The sequence below is a fragment of the Mauremys mutica genome, chromosome 6, assembly GCF_020497125.1.
Source record: "Mauremys mutica isolate MM-2020 ecotype Southern chromosome 6, ASM2049712v1, whole genome shotgun sequence".
NCBI lineage: Eukaryota > Metazoa > Chordata > Testudines > Geoemydidae > Mauremys > Mauremys mutica.
Genome location: NC_059077.1, coordinates 82,666,822 through 82,689,171, shown reverse-complemented (window position 1 = coordinate 82,689,171; position 22,350 = coordinate 82,666,822). Strand labels below are relative to the sequence as shown.

General features: G+C 39.8%; 1 long non-coding RNA gene across 1 annotated transcript in view; it reads left to right on the top strand.

Annotated features, from left to right (window-relative positions):
* The window catches only part of LOC123373285, a 32,409-nt gene extending 16,975 nt beyond the window's left edge, over positions 1–15,434 (top strand). The window contains exons 3-4 of the long non-coding RNA XR_006580642.1: positions 12,636–12,800; positions 15,131–15,434. This is a non-coding gene — a long non-coding RNA (uncharacterized LOC123373285). The remainder of the gene's footprint in view (positions 1–12,635; positions 12,801–15,130) is intronic.
* Positions 15,435–22,350: the final 6,916 nt, after the last annotated feature.

Genomic DNA, 22,350 nt, shown 5'->3' with positions numbered 1-22,350 from the left:
GGATAATGTGATAAGTAACAATCAGCATGGATTTGTCAAGAACAAATCACCTCAAACCAACCTAATAGCCTTCTATGACAGGACAACAGGCCTTGGATGGTGGGAAGCATTAGATGTAATATATTTCAACTTTAGTAAGGCCAGGTCTACACTACAGACCTATATTGGTGTAACTACTTGGCCCAGGGGTATGGATTTTCACACCCCTGAGCCATGTGGTAATACCAACCTAACCCCCTGTGTAGACAGCGTTATGTTGGCAAGAGAGTATCTACAGTCAACATAGCTACTGCCTCTTGGGGAGGTGGATTAACTATGCCAATGGGCAACACTCTTCCATTGGTGTAGTAGTGTCTTTACTAAAGTGCTACGGCCATACAGTTGTGTGTGATGACAACTCTAAATCTTTTGATACCCTCTCACATGAACTTCTCATAAGCAAAATTAGGGAAATATAGTCTAGACGAATGTTCTATAAGGCAGGTAAACAACTCATTGGAAAACCAAACTTGGAAAGTAGCTATCAATGGTTCACAGTCATGCTGGAAGGGGATCTGCAGGGGATCTTTCTTGGGTCCAATTCTATTCAATATTTTCATAAATATTGTGAATAATGGCATAGAGAATACACCTATAAAATTTGTGGACAATACCAAGATGGGACTGTTGGAAGCACTTTGGAGGACAGGATTAGAATTCAAAATCATCTTGACAAACTGGAAAAATGGTCTGAATTAAGTAGAATGAAATTCAATAAGGACAAATGCAAAGTACTACATTTGGGAAGGAATAATCTATTACACAAATAAAAAATGGTAAATGACTGCCTAGGAAGGAACTCTGCAGAAAAGGATCAGGGGGAGAGGAGGGGGTAGTGGATCACAAACTAAATATGCGTCAACAATTTAATAATGTTGCAAAAAAACCCCAACCACCCCAAATATCATTCTGGGATGTAATAGCAGGAGTGTTGTAAGCAAGATACAAGAAGTAATTCTTCCACTCTGCTCAGCACTGATAAGGCCTCAGCTGAAATACTGTGTCCAGCTCTGGTCTCCACACTTTGGGAAAGATGCAGACAAATTGGAGAAAGTCTGTGGAGAGCGGAGAGCAATAAAAATGATTGAAGATCTAGGAAACATGACTTATGAGGAAAGATTGAAAAAAATAGGTTTGTTTAGTCAGGAGAAGAGAAGACTGAGGGGTGACATAGTCCTCAAGTATGTGGAATTTATTATAAAGAAGAGTGTGATAATTTGTTCTCCTTAACCACTGAGGATAGGACAAGAAGCAATGGGCTTAAATGGCAGCAAGGGAGATTTAGGTTAGACATTAGGAACAACTTCCTAACTGTGAGGGTAGTTAAGCACTGGAACAAATTACCTAAGGAGGAATGTCTGGCTTTGGAGGTTTTTAAGAACAAGTCAGACAAACACCTGTTGAGGTGGTCTAGCTCATATTCTCTCCAGCCTTGTGCAAGGGACTGGACTAGATGACCTATTGATCCCTTCCAGTCCTACATTTCTATGAGTCTGTGATTATAACAAGGCCAGGTTTGAGAGGGGGAGTTAAGTGCCTAAATATCTTTGAGGATCTGGGCCTCTGGTCTTCATTGCTGTCCATCCTTCTTATTTTACATTACAGAGAATAATTGCCACAATAAAATTTTATTGTCAGGCTAAGATTTTAAAATCCCTTGTTCATGCATAATAATATCACTGAGATTTATCTTACTACAATAAAATGTATATGCTCATTTTGCTCACTATCTCATAATTCTGTAGCAGATTTCATGAACTACCAAACTTCAGATTAACTATGTGGACATGAAAAAAATATAAAAAATTGACTGACTGAAATAAAGAATACCTGCTGGCAAGAACAATAAAGAATGATAATAGAGCAGGTTGAAACAAATGTTTTAAGTGAAAAATTTTGATGGAAAACAAAATCTTTTTCATTTTGGTTTACATTTTTCCTTGACCATAAGAATGGCCATACCAATGGTCCATCTAACCTGGCATCCTGTATTCTGACAGTAGTTGTTGCCAGATGCTTCAGAGGGAATGAACAGAACAGGGCGATTTTATCAAGTGATCCATCCCCTCGCATCCAATACCAAATTCTTGTGGTCAGATATTTAGGGACACCAAAGGCATGACCATTTGGCTAATAGCTGTTGATGGATTTATCCTCCAGGGATTTACCTAATTCCTTTTTAAATCCACTTATACCTTTGGCCTTCACAACAGTCATGGCAATGAATTCCATATGTTGATGGTGTATTGTGTGAAGAAATACTTCCTTATGTTTGTTATAAACTTGCTGCCTATTAATTTCCTTGTGTTACATGTTATTGAAAGGGAAAATAAGACTTCCTTATTCTTTCTCTACATCATTCATAATGTTATAGATCTCTATCATATCCTCAGTCATCTTTTTTTTCATCCAATGTCTGAAAAGTCTGTCTTTTAAATCTCTCCACATATGGAATCTGTTGTCTTCCTTTTTACTTTTTCCAATTCTAATATATCTTTTTTTTTTTAACTGAGAGTGACCAGAACTGCTTGCAGTATGGCAGGAGTGGGAGTATGATGGAGTTATATAGTGGGATTACGATATTTTCTGTATTGTTTTCCATTCCTTTCCTAATGGTTCCTAACATTCTGTTATCTTTTTGGACAATGACTGTACATTGAACAAATATTTTTCAGTGAACAAGCCAGGATGACTCCAAGATCTTTCTTGAGTGGTAACAGCTAATTTAGACCCCATGATTTTGTATGTGTAGCTGGAATCATGTTTTCCAATGTGCATTACTTTTCATTTATCAAACTGAATTTTATCTTTCCTTTTGTTGCCCATGTAGTTGCCCATTTGTTGTAGTTTTATGAGGTCCCTTTGTAACTCTTCACAGTCAGCTTTGGATTTAACTTCTTTGAATTATTTTGTAACATTTACACACTTTTCCCCCTCACTGCTTCCCTCTTTTTCCAAAATATTTATTAATATGTTGTAGGGTGCTGGTCACAGCACTGATATTTGAGGGACCCACTATTTACCTCTCTCCACTGTGAAAACAGACCATTTATTCCTATCTTTTGTTTCCTATCTTTTAACCAGTTATTGATCCATGAGAGGCCCTTCCCTCTTATCCCATTACTACTTAAGAGCCTTTATTGAGGGACCTTGTCAAAGGCTTTCTGAAAGTCCAGGTACTCCATGTCCACTGGATTACCCTTAACCACATGTTTTTTGCATCCTCAACGAATTCTAATAGGCATGGTTTCTCTTTACATAAGCTGTGTTAACTCTTCCCCAACATACCGTCTTCATTTCGGTGTCTGATAATTCTGTTCTTCCCTATAGGTTCAACCAATTTGCCTCGGACTGAATTTAGGCTAACCAGCCTGTAATTGCAAAGATCTCCTCTGGATCCTTCTTAAAAAATTGTCATCCATATTAGCTATCCTCCAGGCATCTGGTACAGAGGCTGATTTAAATGATAGGTTACATGCTACAGTTAGTAGTTTTGCAATTTCATATCTGAGTTCCTTCTGAACTCTTGGGTGAATAATATCTGGTACTGATGACTTATTTTTTAATTTATCATTTTGTTCCAAAACCTCTTCGATCAATACCTCTATGTAGGACAGTTCCTCAGATTTGTCACCTTGAAAGAATAGCTCCCATGTGGGAATCTCCCTTCCAGCCTCTGCAGTGACAAGTAATGCAAAGAATTCATTTAGCTTTTCCACAATGGCCTTGTCTTTTTTGTGTGATCCTTTAGCACTTTGATAATCCAGTGGCCACTGTTAATTTGGCAGGCTTCCTGATTCTGATGTACTTAAAAATGTATTTTCTGTTAGTTTTTGTGTCTTTTGCTAGTTGCTCTTCAAATTCTTGTGTGGCTTCTTATACTTATACTTACTTACGCTTTTACACGTGACTTGCCAGAGTGTGTGCACCTTTCTATTTTGCTCAGTAGGATTTGACTTCCAAATTTTTAAGAATTGTGTTTTTTTCTCTAACCACCTGTGATGGAGTGTCTACCCCACACAGGAGTGGAAGGGGTTAATGGAGGCCAGAGGGGCAATTAACCTAGCAGGCTGAAGGCTGAGAGAAAGCCCTAATTAGAGGACCAAGCTTACCTGTACAGGAGCAGGCGGGGCCTGTATAAAGCCAGATAACTGGCTGCAATCACTCCCTGAGTGGAGGGAATGGTTAGGCTGGCAAACCCAGAGAGTGGGGGGAAGCCAAATAGGTAGGAAGAAGCCCAGGGAAACAGCAGCTCAAACTATATAGGGACCATGGCTACTTGTTATAGGGTATTTTTTTTGTCTTGCTTTTTTAAAAAAAAAATAATGGAGCATACATTTAGTTTGAACCTCTATTATGGTGTTTTTTAAAAAGTTTCCATAGAGCTTACAGGCATTTCACCCTTGACTTTTTATTTCCATTTAACCAGCTTCCTCATTTTTGTGTAGTTCCCCGTTTTGAAGATAAATGATACTGTGGTGGGGTTCTTTGGTATTCCCCGCCCTCTCCAAAGATGTTAAATTTAATTGCATTAGGGTTGCTATTACTGACTGGTTCAGCTATAGTCATCTCATAGACCAGATCCTGTGTGTCACTTAAAACTAAATCAAGAATTGACTCTCCCCTTGTGGGTTCCAGGAAAAGCTGCTCTGAGAAGCAGTCATCAATGCTGTCTAGAATTTTATCTCTGCATCCCATCCTGAGGTGACATATATCCAATCAATGTGGGGATAGTTAAAATCCATGCTCCCCTTCCCATTTTATTAGGTTTTCTGTTTTTTGTAGCCTTTCTAATCTCCAAGAGCATTTCACAATCACCTCCCCATCCTGGTCAGGTGGTTGGTAATATATTTGTACTGCTATACTCTTATTGTTGGAATTTGTATCCATAGAGATTCTATGTTACAATTAAGTAAAACATTATGATTTTTACTATATTTGACTGTATGCTTTCTTTTGTATATAATTCTACTTCCCCACCAGCCTGGCCTTTTCTGTCATTCCTATATATTTTGTATCCTGATATTGTTGATTATCATTATTCCACCAAGTTTCTGTATTGCTTATTACATTAATGCCCTCATTTAATACCAGACACTCAAGTTCACTCATCTTAGTATTTAGACTTCTAGCATTTTTATATAAGCACTTACAAAATTTGTCAATATTTAGGTGTCTGCCTTAATGTGATTTTTTTTTCATTTGACTATTTCTCTTCAGTTCTTTCCTGTACTTTATAAACTATCTTCTCCTCTTTACTAAAATGTAGAGTACCCACTTTAATAAATCCTCCCTGAGGAATGGATCTGTCTGAACTGTTTATTCCTCCACACCTGTTGGCTCTCCCCTAGCCCTTAGTTTAAAAACTCCTCTACAACCTTTTTAATGTTACATGCCATCAATCTAGTTGTTTGGTTTAGGGGAAGCCCATCCTTCCTGTATAGGCTCCTTCTGTTCTAAAATGCTCCCCTGTTCCCAGGGGTGAGCTGCAGACGGTTCGCAACGGTTCGCGTGAACCGTTTGCTAAAATTAGACGCCGGACAGAGAACCGGATGCTAATGCCATGAAGCTCCTCCTTGCTTCTTCTCCCCCACGGCTTCCCGCGAATCAGCAGTTCGCGCGGGAAGCCTGGGAGGGCTGAGAAGCAAGCAGGCTTCCCCGGCCCAGGAAGACGACGCTGAGGTAGGAAACTGGGGGGGGGGCGTGTGCCCCGGCCGGTCCCTGGCCGCGGCCCGTCCCCGCCTCCCTGGCCGCGACCCTGCCCGGCCACCCGGCCCCCCCTGTCCCCGGGTCCCCACCCGACCCTCCCTGGCCGCGTCCCCCCCCCCGCGTTCCCGGCCCCGCCTCCCCGGCCGCGACCCTGCCCGGCCCCGTGTCCCCGACTCCCCCCTCCCCGGCCGCCCGGCTCCGGCCGCACCCTCCCCGGGTCCCCGCCCGACCCTCCCTGGCCGCCCCCCCCCTGCGTTCCCAGCCGCAACCCTGCCCGGCCCCGTCCCCGGGTCCCCGCCCGACCCTCATCGGCTGCGGCACGGCCCTGCGTCCCCGACCCCCCCCCGAACCCCTCCCCGGCCGCCCTGCTCCGGCCGCAACCCCCCCCGGCCCTGCCATGCCCCCACCTATCAGGATGCTCGGCTCTGGACACGGCCCCCCACCTCCAGCCCGGCCTGGCCCCGTGGCTCCAGCCACCCCTGCTGTTTTGCCAGGGGGCCGGGCTCTGGCAGCGCGGGTCTGGGCGTGGCGGCGGCCCCGGCTGCCCGGCTCCAGCTCTGGCCGCAGCCCTCCCTGGCTCCACCCGGCCAGCCACCTGGCTCCGGCCGCTGGGCTCCCGCTGCATCCTCCGGCTCCGGCCGCGCAACTCCTGTCCCGGCCCAGCCACGTCCAGGCAGCGCGGTAAGGGGGCAGGGAGGGGGTGTTGGAGAGAGGGTAGGGGAGTTTGGGGGTGGGGGTGTCAGAGGGCAGGGAACAGAGGGATTGAATGGGGGCAAGGGTCCCGGGGAGCAGTCAGGAAAGAGCAGGGTTGGGTGAGGTGGTGGGGGCACTCAGGGACAGAGAGAAGGGGTAGTTGTATGGGGTAGGGGTTCTGGGGGGCCATTGAGAATGAGAGGAGGGGTTGGGTGGGGCGGCAAGGGGCAGTCAGGGGACAGGGAAGGGGGGGATGGGTCAGGGGTCTCGGAGTCTGTGTGTCAAGGAACATGAGGGGTTGGATGGGGCACGACCCCCCCCCCCAGAGGGGGGGGGAAGGAGGGAACCCGTTGTTAAAATTTTGGAGGGAGGAGGGAACCGGTTGTTAAAAATTTGGCAGCTCATCACTGCCTGTTCCTACTAAACCCAAATCTATCATCCAAGCTCATCCATATATTGAGACCCTGCAGCTTTGCCTGCCTAACTGGCTGTGTGCTTGGAACTGGAAGCATTCCAAAAAATGGAGGTGCTGGACTTTAATATCTTATTTAGCTGCCTAAATTTGGCCACCAGGACCTTTTACTTACTTTTCCTTATGTCATTGGTACCTACAACTACCAGCTCCTCCACTGCACATGCCTATCTAGATGTTGAAAAATTTCAAGCTTTCTTTGAAAACCTTTAACCTGAAAAATGTTCACAGTATATTTTGAAAACATATGTTCAACTGGAATTCAACTAGTTTATATCTGAAACAGCAAATAAATATGAAATGATATACAATTCAATGGCATGGATTTTTTTTATTTACTTATTCATAGGAAATATATCGTTAACCATACGTAAAAGATTTAGACCATATTAATAACGCATTTGTTTTCTGAAGCCAAAGTACTCTCTAGAAAAAATAATACTCTCCACCCAATCAAGTAGAAATGGACTTCAGTTTCTCAATTTGATCTTTGACAAATTTAAATCGTAGTCCAACTCTCACTGATTACAATGTCCCTTACATGGGACCCAGTCATTCCAATATAAAAAGTTAGGGGCTTGCTGCTCACCAAAATAAAAAATATAACACTAACTCCCAAACAAAGCAGAAGAGACTATGGGGGAGGTCTTTCTATGATTGTTTAATATCTAATATAATCTATGATCTTCTAATATACATCCATTTCAAAGTTTTGTAGTTTGTATAGTCCTAATTCTTCATGTTTTTTATAAAATGCCAAAATAATCCAATCTAATTTATTCAGCACTATGCTACTTGGGTCAATTGAATATATTAGTTACATCCATTTTCTGATCTTGGATTTAAGACACTTTTCAGAATGCATATTTTATAAGGTTTTAAATATATTTATTATATTTGTAGTTTTTATGTTACTAGTAATCTAAAGCAATTCTGCAATGCAGTCACCCACCACAATCTCTAAGCGACCACAGTTAGGGCTATTTGAGAAATCTGCACGTGGAATCATTTAAAGCACCACTTAATCTAATTTTTCTTCCTTTGACTGTTTCAAAACAATCTCATTGTCCACATTCTTATTGAAAGTCTGTTACTCCACAGCTGCTTCTCCAAGCATGTTGACAGATGTCTACTTTATAAGTACATGTTTTTGGATGGCCAGAAAGTCAGAGAGATGTTAAAATATGTTGTCAACTGCCGAGATGTGCTGAGCTGCTAAGCAGATGTGAACATTGACTGCCTAGTGACCTTTGAGTAGCAATAGTAATGTTTTAAGGTCATGGGATTTATTCAAGCTCCTCAAAACTGTTGACATTTTACATAAGCCAGAAGAAACTCTGAACTGATTTTGTTGCCTAGGAAACATCTCCCTTTGGTATATATTAATATGGGTCAAAGTCATTCAGGGTGTAACTGCATTACATCTAACGAGGTTACACCTTGAATGAATTTCCAGTGGTCTCCTAGGCATCAAAGATAAATGTGCCCCATTTGTGTGCAGGACAGTCATTGTACTTGGTCAAAATGGGTATGTTTAGCTGAATTTATACTGTATTTGCTTTGATCGTTAATTCAGTTCTGAATAATTTCCTTTTTTAGAAAGTGAATCGTAAACTTACAATATTTCTTCTTTTTATCTTTTCCTTGCCCTTTGCACTTGTTCTGTTAGGGATTCTCTCTCATTTGTTCACATATTCTGGTTTACAAGGTTAAAAAAACAAAATCAGAAGTTGAGCCATACTCTGTTTCTGCATACATCTCCCAAATACTACTAACTTCAATGGGTCTTCTCCTCTCACATGTATGTGCACAAATTGGCCAAATTTTATTTGGCTGTGGATTTATTTGGCTGCAAACAACTCAAGCACTGGGTAATATCTGCTCTCATGTCCACGCATATCCCCATGTACCAATTAATATTATTTTTAACTGAACATGGAAGTGCCAGCTTCAGAAAGAAAGAAAAAATATTTTGGTTTGGGAACAAACTGAAACAATCAAGAACCATTACAGTTTTTAAATCTTCAAAAAGCCATTAGCAAATTATAATAAAAGTGGCTTTGGTAACATCTTTTCTCGGTGGGTTATACAAATGTTTATGACCTAAAGACCTCGATTATTATCTTTCTTTAGCATACATGAGGGCCCAAGCCAAGGAAGTTCATCTTCCCATCTGTTTTTTGACATTGCCCTGGAGCTCATTGTCTTAGCCATTAGGCAAAATAAACTCATAGTATATGGAACTCAGTACAACTAGCATGACTATAAAGAGACTCTATACTAATGGTATTTTATTTATAACAGAGCTTCAGTCTGTCCCTGGGTTTCTTAAACTTATGAATTTTATCAAATTTTAAAGCATAAAATAAACTAAAACAATCCTGAGTTCATCCCCGTTTCTGTAAGGTGCTTTACATCTCACTTTGTGGAGTTGAATTTTAAATGGGAGATGAATGTTATCTAATATCCTGGGATTACTATATCTACTAATGATAAATCTCTGGTAAAGTTGAATCTTGACACTCCCTACCCTGAATTGGCCTCAGTAACATTGATGTTGAATGACAGGAACAACTGAATTTTACCCTTGAGAAAAATCAATATAATTAAAATGCATATCTTCCCAGGGCCATTGTATTAGTTTTTCTCTCTCTCAATACATGTTCCAAGATCTTTTTTTTTTTAAACTTAAGATAAGAAAAAAATTGGGAAAAGAATCAGTGTTTTGTACACTAAATTTAAGCAAGGTCCCAAGCTGCCAAGTTCAAAACTCAATCCACGTATAAACTTTCCCAAAGTTCAGGGATATTGGGCATGGGGTTTTGATTACCCCAATATAGAAATAGCACCCAGTTGCAAATTTCAAAATTTCCTCAAACATGAACATATTTGCAACAGAGACTTTGTTCTGAGCCTAACTCCATAAAAATGTTCTTGCCTATGGAGGAAAGTAGTTTTGGGTTAGTAATATCTCTGGAAAATCACAGATCTGAATGTTGAGAAATGTTAAGTGAGCCTCACTAGATCTAAAACTGAAACTAACAAGGCTCAAGTATCATAAAGACCACTGCCAAAATGGGACCTCTTAGTCCCCAATACTACAAACAGCACAATGCAAATACAGGGGTCTGTCTATGCAGGGAAAAAATGATACAATATATGAACTATAAGAGCTAGGAATATGGCAGAGAGCATAACTTCTCACCTTACAAAATTATTAGCATGGATATAACTTTAATTCTAACCTGTAACAGTGGCAGGAAAAATCACCTTGATGAGTAGTTGCTGGCTCATGCTAAAATGAGCTTTTAAAAAAAGATCAAGTGTCTGTATGTGATACAATCTGTAAAAGTTGAATGCAATTTTATTGTAATAAGATTCTTTATCAATTATTTTGGTTCCTAAACATTTAACACTTAAGTTATGTGGCAGCCTAAATTTAAGTTTCCAAGAGTCAGGCAAAGTTTAAATATATTTGCCATTGCATAATCTGGTAAAAATGAGGCTCAATGAAAGAATGACACCATTATTTGTCTCATTATTATCCTACCTTATATCCTGCCCTTTGAAGTTTAGCTAGAGTGTCTCCTGATGCATTTTTTGCTTGCTCCAATTTAATTTTCTGCTAGGGATTTAATTCCATATTAATCTTGATAAGTCTGTGCTGTCCCTCCGTCCCCATGTTTTTTTCACACTATACAAGTTCTCTCATAATTTTTAATGGTTTCCAGTTTCTTTCTGGAAAGGCGATTACTGCTAAAATTTATGCCTTCACTAAATCCTGATTAATGTCCCTTATTTTAATCCAGATTCAGTGGTGGAAAGACATTATTTGGCACCAGTAAAGACTTATTTTTGATGCTCTGGCCAGAACTCTTGTTAATTTGACCACCTCATGCATTATGCTGAGGCAGGGAATTGTTGTTGGAGGAAGTGTGTACCTCTTTAAGGGGTTAAAGAGGCATGCAGTGACTGTTACAGCAGCTGCAGAGCAAGTCATCATGGGGATGCTGACTCATCCCTCCTCCCAGGTGACCTGAGGAAAGGCGGGGACTATATAGGCCCATTGCAGGCAGAAAAGGCATTTGTTTACCTGGACTTGGAAGAGCAGCACACACCCTCCCATCCATGGAAGAGGTCAAATACCAAGTTTGGTGAAATACTGTTGTGGGCATTGCACTAGTCACTCCTTTCTCTGCAGGCTTGGGAAGGAAATTTTTCCCTCACCGCCAGATTGGCCAAGATGAAGTGGGGTTTTTCACCTTCCCACAGAATGTTTTTTGTTTGTTTGTTTGTTTGTTTTGGGGGGGGCTTAGTTGGGGTGAATGAGGAACAGATGTTAGGCAATGATGTTGCAACTCATTATGTAGGGCATATGTCCAGGGCAAGTACTCTGTAAGGAAGGGATACAGTGGTCAGATAAAATGGATTTGTAAAGGATTTAAGTAGGTGTTTGAAATGAATGGAATGGGCATGCCTGGGATGCCTACCCCTCTTCCTTTATAGCCCCAGCTTGGCTGGGGTCCAGGAAAGGTAAGGGAGAGGACCGATGGAAGCCCCCAGGTATATTTGGAACTGATCATGGAATTACCTGCACTGTGTGCTCTTATCTGCTGTGTACTATGAGACGGGTATGTTTTGCCCTAATTAAATCACATCTAGTACCTCCTGTCCTCCTTCCAGCATAGCTGGACAAGTCTTCCTTTACATTTTTTCTGCTCCTCCCCATCCTTTTCTCTTCCTCATCAAGTAAGACAATTAAAAGTTTTTATGACAATTAAAAACTAAAATTCTGAGGTGCAAATATTTCAATATTTCAGGAATAAGGCAGCAAGGAAATGGAGTTTTAAAATTGGTTGGGAAAATAGACATCATTCAATTTGGACTTTGTCTGGAACAGGAACAGGAACTAGAATAGAAGCAAAACTCAGTTTGTAAAATATTAAAAGGCCCAGTTTCTTGAAAAAATTGGTGTAAAAGTAGCCACAAAAGAACTCTTCTGTATTTACTACTTTTCACTGTGAATTTCTTGGTTTTCCCCAATGCTCAGCCTTAACTAGTACTGAGAAACAGCTCTTACAGCACAGCAAAAATCTCTCAGTTCTGTCTTACTTTCCCAACTGTCACTGTCCTATTGACACCTATAATAAGGCAGCACATTGGGGTATTGTGGGAACACACTAAATTCTGGCAATCCCTAGCCAGTGTAACGGCTCCTCATGGAATGTTCAAATGAGGGAATGTAACTCTAAGCAAGTCAAGCCACCCTTGGGATTGGAGAAGCAGGAAGGTAGAGGACAGCTTTGTCCTTTCCCACCCTTTTTGGGTGTGCTGAGAACAGATCTGGTGCACCTGATGATTGAAACCAAAATATTTATGAACCCAGTTGCTGATGATCCAAAATACCTCAGACCACTTTGCATGGTGTAAAAGACTACACAAAGTATAGCGCAACAATGAGCCAGTCCCACTGAGTGAGAACTATTTTTGTGTGTGTGAATTATTTGTACGTAACATGGAAAATAAACAGTGTGTTTTTGACTGGAATAGGGCCAGACTGCAACATTTGTAAACTGCCCTGCTTTGATTGTATGTCGAGCTGAGGGAGAGCTCCAGAATGGATGGGTGGGTACACTTATCTCACCTCCAATGATTGGGTAAAACCAATAATGTTATAATTGTCATAGACAGTCCAGGGTTAATTCCTCTTTTACCTGTACAGGGTTAAGAAGTTCACATAGCCTAGCTGACACCTGACCAGAGGAACCAATGGGGGGACAAGATGTTTTCAAAGAGGGAGATGGGAAATCAGTCTTTGTCTGTTCAGAAAAAGTTTGTGCTGGAGTGAAGGATCCAGGAATCAACCATCTAACATTTCTTAAAAGTAGTAAGTATTTAGAGAAGGAATGTATTACATTATGTTTATTTTCTTTTGTGACTTCGTTTTGCATAAGAGGGAGAATCAAATTGGATTTCTTTGTGTAACTAAGGTTTTTGCCCAGAGGGACATCCTCTGTGTTTTGAATCTGTTGTCTGTGAGAGTAGCTTGCATGCTACTCTCACAGAGGTATTCCTTTCACCCTTTTTCTTTAATTAAGTCTTCTTTTAAAGAACCTGATTGATTTTTCCTTCTTTTAAGATCCAAGGGGTTTTTTTTGGATTTGGTGGGAGGTGAATCAGTCTCAATCTTGCTAGGAAAAGGGGGATAAAGACTGGGGAAATATGTGGGGGGAAGCCAGAGTTTCCAAATGACTCTCCCATAAATGTTTGTTTAAACTATTGGGTGGTGGCAGCTATTAGATCTAAGCTGGTAAATAAGCCGAGAGGTTATCTCATGCAGGTCCCCACATATGTACCCTAAAGTTCAGAGTGGGGGTGACACCTTGACAATAAGAGTTACAATAATAATCCATGGAATCCTTGTTTATATTCAAGCACTTGAGAAAGTTCATGTTCCTTTACTATTTTATGTATTAATGCTTGGCTAATCATCATTACAAAACATTACATAGCATTCTTTTAGCCCACTTTCTTAAAAATCCAAAACTAAATTATTTAAACAACACCTTCAATTTAAATATTTTGGCTTTAGGACATACAGCTTAGTTATCAGTGGAATACTGCTGTGTGAGCTTTTAAGGGAGCTTGTTTTGACTATTACTAAAAAAATCTTGAAGATTTCATGCTTCCCAGACACACAGTATTACAGTGCTTATGTAGATAAAGATTCTACTGATGTCAATGGGAGCTTTGTCTGAACAGGGACTCAGACTTTAGATGAAGATCTTCATCTTCGATGATGGAAGGAACACTAGTTTCTAGAAGATGCAAACTCATGTATGTAATTAATACCTTTTGGACTTAAAACAGATCAAGGTGTCCTTCAGTATGACCATCACATCAATTTTGAACATTTTAGCTAATAGTGTTTGTTAATTGCATCATATAAACCCACCTTATTATGTAGGTGCCTAAAGGAAGAGAACAAGTATAGAAAAGTCAGACCATTTCCTCAAATAGGGAATAGGTGAAACTTGGGAAAGAATGAGAATGTCCTCATTCCCCTTGGTAGAATGTCCAAAGTTTGGCTCTCATTTGCACTCAGACAAATTCACTGATGCCAGGGGTATTTGGAAAAGTGTCAGAAATTCATCCAAACACACGTGAGAGTATGTAGGAGACAGATAAAGACAGAGAATGGGGACACAAATAGATGTGTTTACTAGAAGAACAGAATGGAGATTTACAGTAGCAGATGAAGCTGAAGATAGTACAACGTTTCTGTGGTACTTAAGCCATCATCTATGTAGTTTATTTACAGTACACATCAGACCACATAATAACAGAATGTAGCATTGATTTATATGCCATGACCTCAACAAACTCACCCAACCTTGCATGCCCTCTGAGCACAGATGGCTTGTGAAGTCAGGCCCAAAAGCTCCAATTCAAAGTGAGACAGTAGCTCTTAACTCATTCCCACTGATTGGATACATTACCTTGAAGTACTTTATGAATTATTCATCAGATTCATATTTAAATTTCCTTTCTGTCTGCGGCTAACATCCATGCAGACTGTGTAACATTTTGTACTGCATAGAGTGCATGCTGGTTGAGACAGAGACCATCTTTATGTGTGTGAAGAGTGCCTAAATGGGGCCACTGGGTGTTACTGAACTATTAAAAACCAAAACAAACAAACCCCAGCAATTTATAAATAACAATAACAAAGTTTTCATTTATTTAAAAAAATCCTCCTCTGGAATAATTCTGAGTGACTTCAGTCTGTTTTGGTTATATGTCCCATGAAAGGAATCAGTAGGAAAGAACTTTGTTAGACAATCCATTTGGATATTACCTCAATTCTTGGCAGGAATTAGACTTTCTGTTTTATAAGATCATCATCAAAAACAAACAATTGTAAATAACCTGGCTTTTTAGTACATTTTTTTTGTTTTATTCTGCCACCTATGGCAATTCATAACACCATAAAAATCACATCAGAAAAATTAGCAAAGTTGTGACGTCTAGAAATCACCTGCCATGACCCCTCAGTTTCAATAGCATCTGCAGCTCTATGTGAGCTGATGCCTTTCAGCTAGACACACTGTTTGCTAGCTGCCTGTGTGAAATAATATTGAGAAAATGAAACTGATATGTAAGGAAGTTGAATCAGTGGTATTTCTTTGTCAATCTCCTCTTTGTCTTTTGTTGCAGATGCATATACCTAATGGATGTGATTCTCCATTGTCTTGCGTCTTATCTACATCTGTGCAATGTGGGTGTCAAAGACGTCAAAAGGTGCAATGCAGTGATGTCTCAGGCCCAATATATTTTAAAAGCCTGAGCACAGAAGCGCAATGTATAAAACATGCTTTTTGAAATAGCTCATCTTCAGAATAACACATTTCTTTCTAAATCAGAGGAATCAAAAGTACAGAATAAAAGTAGCATCAGATTTTCAGAATTTGGGAAAATCCTAGTATTCTAATCAGCATTCCTTCTCTGACTGAAACAGATTGTAATGCCTTGGGCCTTGTGTACCTCATTGTTGAGTGCATCATTTGGTCTCCACTGACTGTCTTTGTCCATTGGTCTCTGCAGCATCAGAATTTAACTCAAAACTTTCTAAAGCACTTTTATGAATGTTGATTTTCAAAGATATTGCATATTTGTACATATAATTAAACACTATTTTGTTTTTAACATTTTATTATTTCTTATTCGTTTTTATGCATTTAAAACATAAAGGACCTTTCTTTTTCATTCCAGCCAAAGGTTTTTTTAGCCATGCCAGTAGCATAGGCAATTGCATATTCAGGCAGACGCAGAAAACAAACCTACATGAGCACAAAAACAGGAAATGGGTAAGGCATGTAGGTGATTTATGAACCTAAATTGGGACCAAGATCCAGATTTACTAAGGTATTTAGGCACCTAAAAGATGCAGATGGGTGCCTATTGTGATTTACAAATACATGTGTAAATCTAGGCTTTAGGGCTAGGCTCACAAAGGTTGACTTGGGTGTCTAACTGCCACTTTAGGGGCACAAAACTACTTAAGACCTGATGGCACTGAGCTGCTCAGCACCCTAACAAATGCCTAAACTCTGGCGGGATGCTCCAAAACAGATCAGTGAAGATTTGAACCAGGCTCTCCGTATCCCAGGTTAGTGCTCTAATGACTGGCCTATTGGGTATAAGGACACCAATGTTAGTGCTATCATTATTTGTGTGAAAGAGCTGACACAGCTCTACGCACCTAACTCCAGGAAAGGGTTCACAGTTGTGAATCACAAGTGGAGAAGGTGTCTAACTTCCTTTGAGAGGTGGGGCTTAGACCACACACACCCATCCTCAGTATTTCCTATTGGCTAACTTAGGCTGCTGTCCATTTAGGTTGTTGGTTTCTTGGAATCCCTTTCTTAGGTGACTGATTCTCCCCATGCATTGTATAGGGATTTCCATAAGGTGGCAGGGTGCCTACAAGTTAGACACTGAAATGCCTAAGTAACTTTTGAAACTTAGACGTTTAAGTTACTTCAGGCGCTTTTGAAAAAATTTACCAACATGCTTCCCTCTTATATAAACAATAACTTACTATGTCTTTCCAATTAATGTTTGCTAGTGCATCTATCTAAATATTTAAGATGCCCATACCATCAGAAACTTGGCTTGTGCAATTCAAATGCCTGTGTTTGAAACTTCAGCCGAAAGTAACAAAGGATCAGTGTATCTGTGTAAATCTGTACAGGACCACTGAAGTCCATGGAACTACATGGATTTTCACTATCTGAGTACCTGGTCCAATATTTCCAATCTAAAACAGCAGAAAGTTGAATTCTCTTGTAGTTTCTGAAACCTACGATGTAAAGCCTTAAATGGCAGTGTACTCACTGTAAAAGTTTGAGCAGTTAGGGACACATGCTGCCATGTAAATCCTGTCCATAATAATCATGAAAGTCTTTTCTGGAGGAGTTATCTTAAAGTAACCGCTAGGCCTTACCCATGCAATTTTCCCAGATAACACAAGAAGAACAAATAAATGGAGATTGAAAGAATGATGGAAAATGTAAAATAACGCAAATTTGTGCAGAATCTTTCCTCATGTGGCTATTTCCAAATGAGATTAGTAAAATTCATTTAACTTTCTATAAACTTAATTTAGTTTCCCTATACTGGCCTATAACATCATTTCCCTTTGATCTAATTCATTTTCTACTAGTCTTATGCTTCCAGAACATTATTTTCTCCCACTTTGCAATTTAGGAATGTGATATGTATGTCTGTGATTTTGTAACTAAAAAAAAATCTTCATACAGTCAGCTTTCCTTTATTTCACTAATGTTTAACTGGTTGGCCCAGTGGCATAGAAGAAACACATTGCATTACTGATTGTCAAACCAAAATTTAGGGGGGGGAGGTAGTGTCTCATATCAAATAATTCTTCTATCTATTTAACAATTTTGACTTCATTGGTTTAATCATTGCAAGGCCCTTTATATCTAAAGATGCTCTTTCCCCAAATCATTCCCACCCCACATCTTCCTTTATCATGTTATATCAATATGATTTTTATACTTATATTTCTGTAATTTATAAATGCTAATGGAAATAGCAGCATTCCTTAACTCGCCCAAGTTATGAGTATACTTTCTAAGAGCAGGCACCATGACCAAAGGATGTTTGAAACCCAGTGGCAGCATTAAGTCGGGGCCATTTCTGGGCAAAAAAAAGTGATGCGCTAACATATCTAATTGTCATCATCTTCTTTAATTTCTCACACAAGATATCACCATCTCCAGAAGAAAATACCTGAAACAGCGTTAATACTACTGGCACTACTGCAGAAAACTTGCTTTGTTGTACCAGTGATATTGATGGCACTGAGAATGATCCATTTTCAAGACAGGTTGTGCTGAAAATGATTTTAGTCAGAGCCAGATTTTTTTTTCCAAATCGGATTGCCCTTAACTACACAGGGAGAGAAACTTATAATGGTTATTTCAGATGGTTGTGCCATTTTCTTTTAAACTTTAAGGACCTACTTCCATGTTAAGTGAGAGTCTTTCTTTTGCTATTAGTTAGCATTGTATTGGTTTACATGTTCTAGATATTAAAAAAAAAACCCACAACCACCACCACCACCAACAACAACAAAAAAAACCAATAGGCTGAAGTCCTCATGCAAAAATTCCCCTAGATTAATGTGCCTACAGTTATGCAGATAAGAGGTCAAAAACTTTCAGTGGAAACTGGCTTCTACAGAAAGTTGGGTTTCTGACTAAAAGTGTTTGGTTCTTTTGTTTTGTTTTGTTTTTTTAGATCTCTGTTTGTGCAAAACTTTGACTTTTGGGGAAAAAAAATCCCCCCAAAAACTGAACACTGAAAAGTTTTCAGTTAAAAATAAAACTCTTTGCTGCAAAACAAAAAAATAGATATATATCCAGAAATGAAACTACAGTGTTTCTTAGGAGTTCAAGTTCAGTTTTCCCAGCCTAACTCCCTTTGTGATGTTTCATTACAGCCAGGGAGTTCCTTGAGACACTCCAGTGGCTCAGCATGTGGAGAAGATGAGAGCTAGTCTGACTAGAGTCTCATAGAGGCGAATGGGGGAATGAGGTACTATAACTCGTAAGCAACATCACAGCTGTATTTCCGAACTGAAACGTTGTGAAAAGTGAAAGTTTTGGGCTTTCAAATTTTCACTAAAAAATCAGAATTTCTTCAGGACAAAAATTTTCTTGATCAGCTCTGATAACATATACTTGTACAAATGTAGGCCTCTCCTCTTGCACATTGGGACCTAAGGGGCTCAAATGGTTTCATTCTCAGTGATCACAGTAAGGAATTCAATTTATTTTAATTTCTGAATTAACTTTTAAAATACAGTTGCAAGTTTTGGAAAGGTCAATAAAATGAATGGAGTGATAATGAAATGGAAACAAATAATGATGATAGAACTAATAATTGTCCAGACCTAAAACCAGAAGTGTTAGCTTACTTTAATAAACTCTATTTGAGCAAGATTTTCAAATCAGTTTATGCATATGATACATTTGGATATGCTCAGGAAAAGCATAAAGAACACATGCTTGAGAGGTCTCACGCACTGCTGGGAGGTGATAGTTCTTAACACCACTCAGAAGGCACACAGTATTTTGCCAGATTGAACTCTACAGCTTTTGGAAGCCTAGCGGAAGTGACTTTCTGAATGGGTCACTCCCAAGCCATGGATCCAAACACAGTTAGAAATTTTCAGTTGTGTACTCACTTTGAGCCTATCGTATTTTGACTCTACCTAATCTATCCATGCATAATTTTACAGCATGACTGGCAAAATTCTACTTGTCTAGTGTAAACAAACTGTTGCTGAGCAAGTAAAATAAATTTAGTGTGGTTTTTTTTTATATCTTAAAAACTGGAAGAATAGATTTTGTTCCTTGGTAGGTACCTTTTCATGATAACTTTACAAGGTTTATATAGAGTCAATTACACTTGTGCAACACCACTACAATAAATAGGATCATTTGGTTTCACTAAGGTCAGAATCTGGTGCTTTGTGTTTGCTGAGGGCAGGGAATCGGTGCCTTTCTTTTGTTCTTCAGTATGTTAAATATAGTAGACACTACTTGAGTTTCTGTGAAAGAAAGTGTTGTTCAAAAGAATTCAGCCAAATCCCAGGTGAAAGTGAAAATAGAAGCTAATTAGCATAAATAATTCCACTCAAGCAGCTCCCCCCAGTGATATTCCTCCCAAATGAGCTGTAAACAATAATTAGCTATCTAGACAGTGTTCAATTAGTGTACCTGTGCTTGTAAAAAGTTTTCTGGGATTCCTTTTAGATCAGAAGTGAAGGTCTCATTTAACTGTATAATCTTGGGAAAAGTTATAAATAATAAAAAAATGAGTGGTTTCGTATTTACTGGCAATATCTGTACCTTGCCATGACTTCACTTCAAATTCAAGCACAAATCTCAAACTTAAATGATGTGGTTTCAGCTATCCCCAAAGGAGACTACTTTGTAAAAGTAGCATGCATACTTTGGCACAATTTTCTGTGGTTTCTTAGGGAAGGCCATAATTAAGTTATGCTGACTACAGAGAATAGTCTCTGGGTCAGAGCTGAGGTTAATGGAAAGACGTTCAAATGGCATTTGTGTGCCCACTGGGTCTTTGAATAAAAATGGGACTTCACTTTCCATTTCTTCCAGTACCCCTTTCAAGAGCAAACATGCACACATTTAAAACTGAGTAAAGTCTGAAATATTGCAAGAAATAGAAACTATTTCTTCATTACTCTAAAGAAGCCTTTATGTAAAATACATGAAAATTCAAACCACAACAAGGTACAAATCCTGTTTTTGCCTCTGTGGCTACAGAGGCTGCCTTAGCAGTGGTACCAGTGAAATTCGACTGCACAAAAGGGAGACTGGAGTTTGCGGAGCCTTACAAGGGGCACAATTGCCCTTTGTGATACAGAGCTAAGCCTTGCAAGGGCCTACGGCCTGGCAAAGCGAAGGGACAAGCGAGTGGTGAAGTATGGGTGGGGTTTATGAATAGGGCAGGGAAAGTCACTGATAAATGCTTGTACCTATGGGATCAAGCTGAGTATATAGGGGGGGTTGCAGAAGCCATTAAGATGGAGTAGCCTCTTCCAGGTACATCTGCCCAGAGCCTTATGTTTGTTGCTGGACAGAATTTGGTCCCAATAGAACAACTGGAATAATAATCATGTCAGGGACATGCTGAAAAGGGGCTGGGTCTGCTGTTTATATTTTGATTTTATATTCATCACTGTCAAGGTAAAAAATTATAATATTCTAAATATTCCCTATGGTCGGGGCTCTTTCATAATACGGCCCACCTCTTAGTAGTGAAGCCATCTCATGGACCACGTCTCCTCTTGACCTTCCAGTAATGCTCAGACACACACATCATCCCTGTGCCAGCTGCTACAGTTGATTGTATCGCAACTATAGAAAAGCACAATTAATAGAATGCAGTAAAATTCCTTGTTTGTTCTTTCTGAAAAAAGAATCTGTCCCTTTTGTTCCTCTTTACAGCACTCTTCCCCTCGCCCCTTGCCACTCTCAGTACATGCTACTCCTTTCTCTTTCTCTGTCCGCTCAAAATCAAGTCTCCCCCAAAGACAATTGTTGCCCTATACACAATCAATTTCCTCCTCAGGCAAATCAATTCACTTCATTCCCCACGCCCCAATAAAAACTATTCTAATTAATATAAAAATACAGGGATATGCACACAGCATCACAGGCAATTCCCTGACTCTGAAATTTAGTTCTAGTTACTTTTCCACAATCACAACCCATCCCCACTGTCACCATGCATCAGTGGGTCACTGCTGAGAATTCCAGATTCAGGACAAACTGCTGAGAAATGGGTTAGACTCACTCCCAAACTACGTGTAGTTCTACCATTAGATAGTAACAAAAGTAAATCACCACACTGATTAACACAAAGTCAAAAATGCAGTCTTCTTGGGCATTCCAGCCCTTGTCTCACCACCCAGACACTGGACTTCATGATGACTAGCTACTGAAAACCAATTTAATCAACCATAGAGTTCTTCTAATACCAAGAGATTAGCCACATAGCCAGGTCAAGCTATAACTCAAATTTTACCCAATAATTATGCTGCCATCACTCCTTTAGTCACTAACATCTAAAGGTTTAATAAAAAGAATAAAGAATAAAAAGAAAGAACAAGAGTTAATAATGGTTAAAAGATCATATACATCAAAATAATTCCAAAGGTCTGATATTCACTTTTTAGCAGCAATGGCAAAGACTGCTGGCTTGTAAAGTCTCTCTGGTAACTTCCAAAAGATTAGAAGATCCCCAGTCCATAGTTGAAATGCTCCTTTTTGTTGTAAATCTACAGTCCATAGAATCAGGGATGGAAAGAGGTAAAATGGAGAGATTTCAGGGATCTTTTATATCCTCTGCCATGTACCTAGAAATTTACTGTCTCAAACAAAGCTCACAGCCCAGTCTGCGGAAAGCTACTGGCTCAAGATGGTGTCCAGGGTCACATGAGCATATCACATATACTTACATGGCTTGATGACTCACTGAGGGTAGCCACTGGCACCCTTAGATGCTGAGGCATCTACAGGAAGGCTTACTGGGATGAGTTTCTTCTATGGACCATTATTAGACTGAAGTGTCCTTAATGGGTACGGCCCAACCTAATTCACAGCCCAGTGTGATCAATTTCACTGCCATAGGATTTGAAAATTGGTAAATTTCATGTTTTCAGCTGTTTACATTTGAAATTTCAATTTGTTGTAATCATGGGGGGGGGGGGCCCAACCCAAAAGAGGATGGTAGGGGATCACAAACCTGTTGTGGGGGGCAGGTCGCAGGATTGCCACCCTTACTTCTGTGCTTCCTTCGGAGCTGGACTGTGAAGG